Raw genomic sequence first — 7829 nt, forward strand, 5'->3', positions numbered from 1 at the left:
CCTGTTCAAAGCACCAGTCACAAAATGCTTCTAACAAAAATATAGTACAAAACATTTCCCAGCTCTCTAAGACAAATCAAATACCACATAACCACTATAAATCTAACACTGTCCTGGGTCTTTGAAGTATAAACTTTTTTAGCTTATGGCAACCATTTATACAAAATATCACAAGGCATATGAAACCAAAAATCACCTCAGTCATTTGGAAAAGGTGTAAATCATGGTGAAATATTTGTTTATTTAATCACTACAGTAGGCAGTGAATGACAACAGATCTTGATGATACATCATAGAAGTAAAGGTGCTAATTTTAAAATTACAATTTTTGTACAATGCTAATAAATATCACTGAAATTTGCAGTTATTCTTATTGTGGTTTTATTCAAGAGATAAGACATAATGAGATAATAACAGTCATTCACTTAAAACTCCTTCAAGCTCTAATAAAAAAGCATACTGCAGGATATCACGTTAGAAAGGGCTTCAACTACTTTTTGTTGTCTCACAGTCTTCTGGCGCAGTCTTGTTCTGGAGCAGTTTGCCACAGCAAGCAGAGGAGTCACAGTCATCTGAGAAGAGGACACACTGAGGGCAGATGGAGGTCAACTGTGATATTTTAGGAAGAGGTTGAGCCACAGTGTTCAGATACCGATTCAGTCTTCCCCAAATTACAGTGGTTTCCAGATCCAAAGGTTGGCTTCAGGCTCAATTCTCCTGATTTTGCGTTTTTAAAAACACAGAGTTTAGTGTTCACAGCTTGTGTTGATCTTGTGGGAATACTCAGAGGAGAGCACATAGAGAGAGTTTGCAGTGCAACTGTTCTGTTTCTTCTCCTCCCATATCCACTTAGGAAACTTCCCTTAATATTAAAAGACTTAACATCCATTTCTGAGTGTGAAACTGAAGTTGAGGGTGTGAGGATAGTGATTATAAACAATCATCTCTGCTTTTTCTTTCACCTTTAAGAGAAAATAATGGTATTTTTCATCTGTGCTTCTTTAGGGGGGTGCCTTTCAGGACCTCATGGTTTTGGTAAAGAATTGCTACTGCTGTATAAGCTGAGAAGGTCTAGTCTCAGTCAGAACCCATTAGAACCCCAAACACATCTTCAAAATATGTGTGTTGCAGGGCATCATGAATGCAAATACTTTTTCCTTTAATGCACTTGGGAAACATTCACAAGCCACTTTAAGAAAGGTTATTGGTGATTAGAAAGTGTATATCTTCCCCACCATTTTTTTTTAATATGTAGATCTCTAGACTATCAAGTTGATGTTCATTATCTCTGACTGCCCCTTTCACCTTTCCATGTGGCTTATCCCAGTCCTCTCTTTGATGAGTTTACTGAAATGAACTGTCTTGACTAACTGTGGTGTGAACCATGTGCATTTGAAAAGGGAGAGTAAAACAGGGCTTAAAAAGGACTTTTCAGTGATCTGACAGTGATGCTTGATCTGAAGTTCTCAAATTTGGCTGCTGTTCTGAAAATCTGGAGCGCCCTGCAAACATTGTTGCTTAAGCAGAGCCTTTACCACAAAGGGCTGTCTCAGGGTGTCAGATCCCTATCTGGGGTGTGTTCAGAAGGAGCCGAGAGTCTTTTTTTTTCTCCTTCATCAGGGGGAAGTAAACTTAGATGTTTATAACAAGACACAAGTCACTGGCCCCATACTAAGCACTGTTTGCAGTACATCCTCTTGTCACTGGCTCAATTTTTAAGAATATTTACAAATTATTACACTGTGGCTTGAACTTAACATGCTACCCTAGGTGAGGGATCAACTCTGTAAAACCAACTGCCTCAACTGTGAGCCAGCTGAACACATCTCTTTCCAACAGGACAGGAATTTCTCACGAAAGATGAGAAAGAAGGGCTAGGCTTCTCATGAGAGAGTAACCATTTCAGAGTAACTGTCTTTCTGATTCAGGGCAGGGATTTCAACTACAGTTTAGGATTACTTGCAACCTTATTAGCCCATTTTAACTACCCCTCTTCTGAGATGTTGCCATTTGTACAAATCCTTGGAGTTTCCAGTCCAAAAGTCTATTTTAATCTTCCCTGTATCACAGAAACAGCAAAACACACAAGTAAATAGTGAGGCTGTGGCTCTCAGCAGAAGCAAGCCTCTGAGAAGTAGTAATTCTTACAAAGATGCTAATGTGACCATACTTTCTTAAGGTTTCCAGGTGAGTTTTCTTTCCTGGCTATCACACATTATAAAACAAAGACATTGCTCCTTTTTTTGGGAATAATTCATCATAGTTCTGAGACACTGAGACAGAGATGAAGGAAAAAAGTGCATACCTTCTCTGACCATTAGGATATGTATAAGGGCATATATATAAGAAGTCCAATCCTTAAATTTCAGATGTTTCCCCTGAAAATACTTAATAATGCAAAGTATCCACAAAGGTAGTTGAGACAGTTTGCGTGCAAAAACCCTTGACTGTCCATTCTAATGCCTGACTGACTTCTTTTCCCAAAAAAGGGCTAATGGCTGCTTTTTTTTTTTTTTTAATGGGAAGATCCCTTGTTTTTTTTGACCAGTACTAATTGGAATTGCTCTCCTGGAATACTCATCATTCTGACTCCTCACATTATTTCCAAAGGATACAAACTAAAGTGAACAAACTCAGTTGATATTATTTCTGAAACACAGTTTGAAACACTAGAGTTTAGATATATTGGCAAGAAAATGTCAAGCATTACTTTGTGGGGTACTTTTACTTATAAACCACAGCATACAATAAAATATTAAGAATATCTCTAAATATTTTAAAGAACACTCATACTCTGAAAAATGAGTATAAAACAGCTTTATAGGTACTGTGCTTATATTATCTCATAAATTTGCTTACTTTGTCTCAAAGTGCAATACTTTACATAGATCCACTTTAGAAGCTGCAAACTTCTCCAGCTTCTCCAGAGGCTGCTTGCACATCTAAAAACAGAGCTGCAAGACATGGTTTTCTTCCACAGCTGAGAGCTCTGCAGAGGAAAGAGAAGGTGATATAAACTCCTAGGTCTCACCTCTGTAAGCCTGAAGGTCTGAGGACAGCACATACTTAAGTGCAGCAGGGAGGCACTCAAGGGACTCAGTGTAACTAGCAGGGCATGTTGCCCAAACTGATCAGCCCGAAGGCTGTCCTGCTTTCTGGACTTGAAATCCTGTCCCAGAAGAGCACTGGACCATGGCCTGGGGAGGTACAAGTTTGTGAGGAGCTTGGGTGATTTCTGCACCTCACTCCTGGTGAATATGGACCCACTGCTACATGTGCAATGCACATTAGTGCTGTCCTGGAGCAGCCACAGTCCCTGCACACGAGCGGATCACATGTGTGCATAGAAATGGACATGCAGCATTTTTACATACAGTCAATTATTTTCCCAATGTATGACCTATTCATTGTCATTTAAGCTTGTAGCATCTCTTAGACAAGAATGTTCCTGAATTAAGCATGTGGTCATGTGAGCTGAATTTACAATTTTCTGTAAATTTCATTTACATAATTAAGAGTCCAATTTATAAATTTATTTGTATTTGTACCTGCATATGGAGAAACACTTGTGCTGTTGCACACGTACTTCTGCCTTTAATTATCTTTGTCTTGTCCATTTGCATACTAATGTTTTCCAGCTATGGCAATTATTTTTAGCCTCCTATTAAAAAATTGAAGCACTAGGTAGAGAGACAATGAGCTGAACATCCTTCAGTCTTCTTCAACATGAGAACATGTCTGACAAAGCAGAAGGTCTGATCCGTCTCAAACTTAGAATGTGCAGAAGCTCTGTATAAGGCATGAGTCTCCACAAAGCTATGCACCCATTCATTCATTGAAGGACCAGACCCAAAATAGATTTAAAATCCTATTTGTACATACCATATATGAAAGCTTTGTTTGTACTTCTTTCCATTTTTAAACTCCCCTTTCCCAGGGCAGAGGCCAAGAAAGAGACAATGTTTCTTTTCCCCGAAATAGGTTCTGGTTGCACTAAACCAAATCCAGCAAGACAAATGATTGTCTGTGGTCACAGACAGATCAGGACTCTCTTTTGGTAATTTGGCTCAAGATACAGGCAGACAAATTTACTAAATGGAATTTTAGTGCACACATTTAAAAAGTAAAAGCTCTGCAAAGTACATGGCTGAAAGTGGCATTAATTAGAGAGGATGAAAGAGTCAAATAACATACACATACAAAAAATGTACCTGCAATCTATTTTGTGGGAAGTTGCAACTTTGCACTCACATACAGATATTTCAAATGCTAAATTAACGGCCATTAGCCCAAGAGGAAACAAACACACTTTAAAGGTGGAGCATAAGGAGATCAACAAATGACGATGGAAAAACAAGCTGAGGTGTGGGGATACAGGTCATGTTTTTTGAAATAGTACACAGAGAAGTTTCAGAGTTGGGATTGGTTGCTGAAAGTAGAGGGTGAGTGTGAGACATACATTTTTGAGGGAGTTTTTGCTTACCATAGAGACAAATATGGCTGTGGGCTTAATGGCTTGACAACCAAAGGAAAGCGGTAATGTTGAACAATGGAGTCCCTCTTCTGTGCGGGAGAAGAAAACCTGTTGACCAGCTGATAGCTGGAGTCATGCATTACAAGGAGCTAAATGCTCATAGCTTACAGATTCCTTCCCACAGGGAGCTAGGATATCTCCCACTCTCTCCATCTGTGCACTGTGGCAAGCATGAAAACAGTTCTCTGAAGCTCCTGCCCCTATGCTGAGCCTTCTCAGACTCCTTCTGTCACCACTTGAAATAAGAGTATGCTTTTCCCTTGTTAAAGAAGATTAATCTGCCATGATGTCAGTGACTGAGTGGACTTCATGTATTTGGTCTCAGTCATGGTGTTTTCACCCTAATTGGAGACAATGTTGCTGATTTAGACCATCTGCTGAAAGATGACATCCTTTTGAGGCACTCACAGACCATAAACAATAATGTCTCAATATGCATAGAGATGTTTTACATGTCTTCCCAGCATTTCCGTAGAGAATCTCAAAGCTCTCTGCATACCAGTGTGTTCAGCTTCCCAGAGACTTCAACCAGTGGACAAAACTCCTGCTTTACACACGGCAAGATGAAACCCTGAAGAAGTCAAGAAACCTGAACTCAAGATCACCCAGCAAATCTTTATCAGGATGGGGAATAGAAACCAGGTCACCTTACATGTGGTTCTGCATTTTATTCACTCCCCTGGTGCTCTGACCTCACCATGCTCCATGAACCTCTTCATAACTATATGGGAAATGCAGCTGTTAGTTCAAACATTACCTGTTTGAACTAAAAACACAGCAGCAGATGGAAATACAATAGGTTAATAGCTATTCCAAGAAGCAATCATTTAAGGTACCAAGAAATCACTTCTGTTAACCTTTTCCCTTTGTGACATTTGACCAGTATATATGCAGGTTACAAAGGTCACCCATTATCACCATTTTATGAGACTTGGATTGCCTCTGATCTTTCTTCACATTTTGCATTCAATAGCCTTTACCTGATCCAGCAACTGGTAATATTAACCAGCCACAATAAGTTTTTTTTCCTTTATGAGCCAGGGTCCACGGTCTTAGAGAAAGTATAATGTAGCTTTCTTTGCAGTTAGATACTTGTTCTTAGAATCTTATACCAATTTTATGGCAAAATCTTCTTGCCCTACATCTTTGATTCAGCCTCAATTTCATATGTGTTTTTAGAGTTTGATATTACATTACTAAATATATTTTGGGTGTTCTTTAGTTTTTTTCAGTTATGCATGTTTTGCTGATATATCCCTTTACTGTCAAACTAACCTGCCTGTTGTGCTCCTTGTGTCAGTCCCAGACTTTTACAGCTTCTCCTTCATCAAAAGCTTAGCATAGATCTGTGTGCTATCTAATAGAGTTGTAAAATATTGGGGTGTGTCTGGCTTATCAAGTCCTTTTGAGATTCAGGCAATCAGCACTGCTAACATCCCAGCCTGATCTGTATGCCTTCAAGGACAAGAGTAACTCCTGAAATAATTTTCCAGTGTGATATAACAAAGAACCCTTAGGGGAGAAAGGGTGTGTTTTGATCTAAATTCACATCATACAGGAAGTTTTACAGAGAAAAAGGAATGTGGTGATGATTTAATTATCCTCTTCAAAGCAAAAAGCATGTTATTAGCAGGAGGTTGTGACTCAGAGGTTTTTACTTGGTTTGAGTTCTTATTAGCAGTTTTGAAACAAGGGAGATTGATTGATTCTTGTTCAGTCATTAAACTCGTTAATTTACAAAGATTCATTGCACTGGTGTTAATTTGAGAGTTGCAGGAAGTTGCAGAAAGAAATTGAATATGGTGCAGATAATGTTATTTCTTAAAGGATGATCATCCATTCCCTATAAGGCATCCTTTGAACCACATTTTGGAGGCTTTTCTCTTCTTTTAACATGTCTAACTAATGAAGGGGGACAGACACGGGTGCTCACCTCCTGACCCAAAGCATTTTGTAAAATTGTCTCCAGAAGCTGTTACTCCAAGAAATAACATTTTGACATCTAGATGTTTTATTGCTGTTATTTCTGCCATGGGAAAACAAACACTAGACTAGACTGTTCCAGCTTTAACAGTGCAACCTAAGGATATTGTGGGATTATCTTTCTCTGAGTTAGGTCATACCCAATACAATTTCTTTGTGAGATGTCCTATCAGCAATAAAAGATGTGAATACAGGGTCTGTCATGCAGGAAGATATTGAGCTCCTTCACAAGGCTAAAGCAAACTAAGATGTGGACTACAGGAGATTAAAATAAAAATATTATTTCAGCTTCTACCCTAAATCAAAACCAAAGAGAATCAGCAAGGGTGTATGGTAAAACACATCAGATTAAACCATCTTCCCCACTGACAACTGCCTGTAATTTATTACAGCCTTACTTCACAATGTTTAGTACAAACTATTAGGATTTAAGCAACAGGCAGTGATTATGAATATCTCAGTTGAGATCTGTTTGCCAGAGAACAAGTGCTCAGTGCTTTATATAAAAATGTAACACCTTTAAAATATCTTCATCTGGTTACAAACTAGCAAATGTCCCCTCTTCCCTACTAAGGTTTGTTTCAGGAAATATTGGCTGTGGTGTGACAGTTAAGATGCCCATGATGAAAAGAGTCTGATCCCTGTTACACTCTTAATGGATTAGTATCTTGTTGGTTGAGGCAACACTTCTCCTCTCCTGTCCTTGATGCCAAAAGGTTAGGTAAGAGCACAGGAGGTCAACTCTGTTACTTTTTATGGAGGCAGAAAATGGCATAAAATGAAAATAATTTCCTGTGAAAGCTGAGGACATTCCTTCATTAGATTTGTTTCCTGTGCTAGGTCATATGGCTTTTTTTTTCCTTTCTTTCTTTCTTTTTTTTTTTTTTTAAACATGCATTTGCTGGTTTCCTGTGCCCCAAGGGCTTTAGTGATCTGCTTTTATGAGACCAGGCCCACCAATGCTGTTTTTTATGATAAAAATGAATTAACTAAGTGAATCAAAACCATCAGAGGCGTGCTTGATAAGGGACAACAGGTGATATGTGTTTGATAGAGGCTAAGTTACTTAGGTTATGAAAAACGGAGTTATTACAAACCCACATTCTAAATCGCCACCTCACCTCAGTACCTCACAACAACAGGTGACACATCCTCTCCCAAACAGCACCAGCTGGACTTCAAACAATTCTTGTTAGTCAACTCCCTCTTTTTTCACTATTGAACATAAAATGTCTAGCAATAATAAGATCCAGAGATCTTTTATATTTTTTTCACCCTCATAAAAGCTGATGTTGCCTGGCAGGAAGGAACA

The 7829-nt window shown here is 38.7% G+C and overlaps 1 long non-coding RNA gene across 1 annotated transcript in view; it reads right to left on the minus strand.

Annotated features, from left to right (window-relative positions):
* Positions 1 to 204: 204 nt before the first annotated feature.
* The window catches only part of LOC108449614, a 17644-nt gene continuing 10019 nt past the window's right edge, over positions 205 to 7829 (minus strand). The window contains exons 4-5 of the long non-coding RNA XR_001865844.1: positions 2860 to 2989; positions 205 to 962 (exon numbers count right to left, since the gene is read on the minus strand). This is a non-coding gene — a long non-coding RNA (uncharacterized LOC108449614). The remainder of the gene's footprint in view (positions 963 to 2859; positions 2990 to 7829) is intronic.

Source organism: Corvus brachyrhynchos, unplaced genomic scaffold, assembly GCF_000691975.1.
Source record: "Corvus brachyrhynchos isolate BGI_N302 unplaced genomic scaffold, ASM69197v1 scaffold28, whole genome shotgun sequence".
Taxonomy (NCBI): domain Eukaryota; kingdom Metazoa; phylum Chordata; class Aves; order Passeriformes; family Corvidae; genus Corvus; species Corvus brachyrhynchos.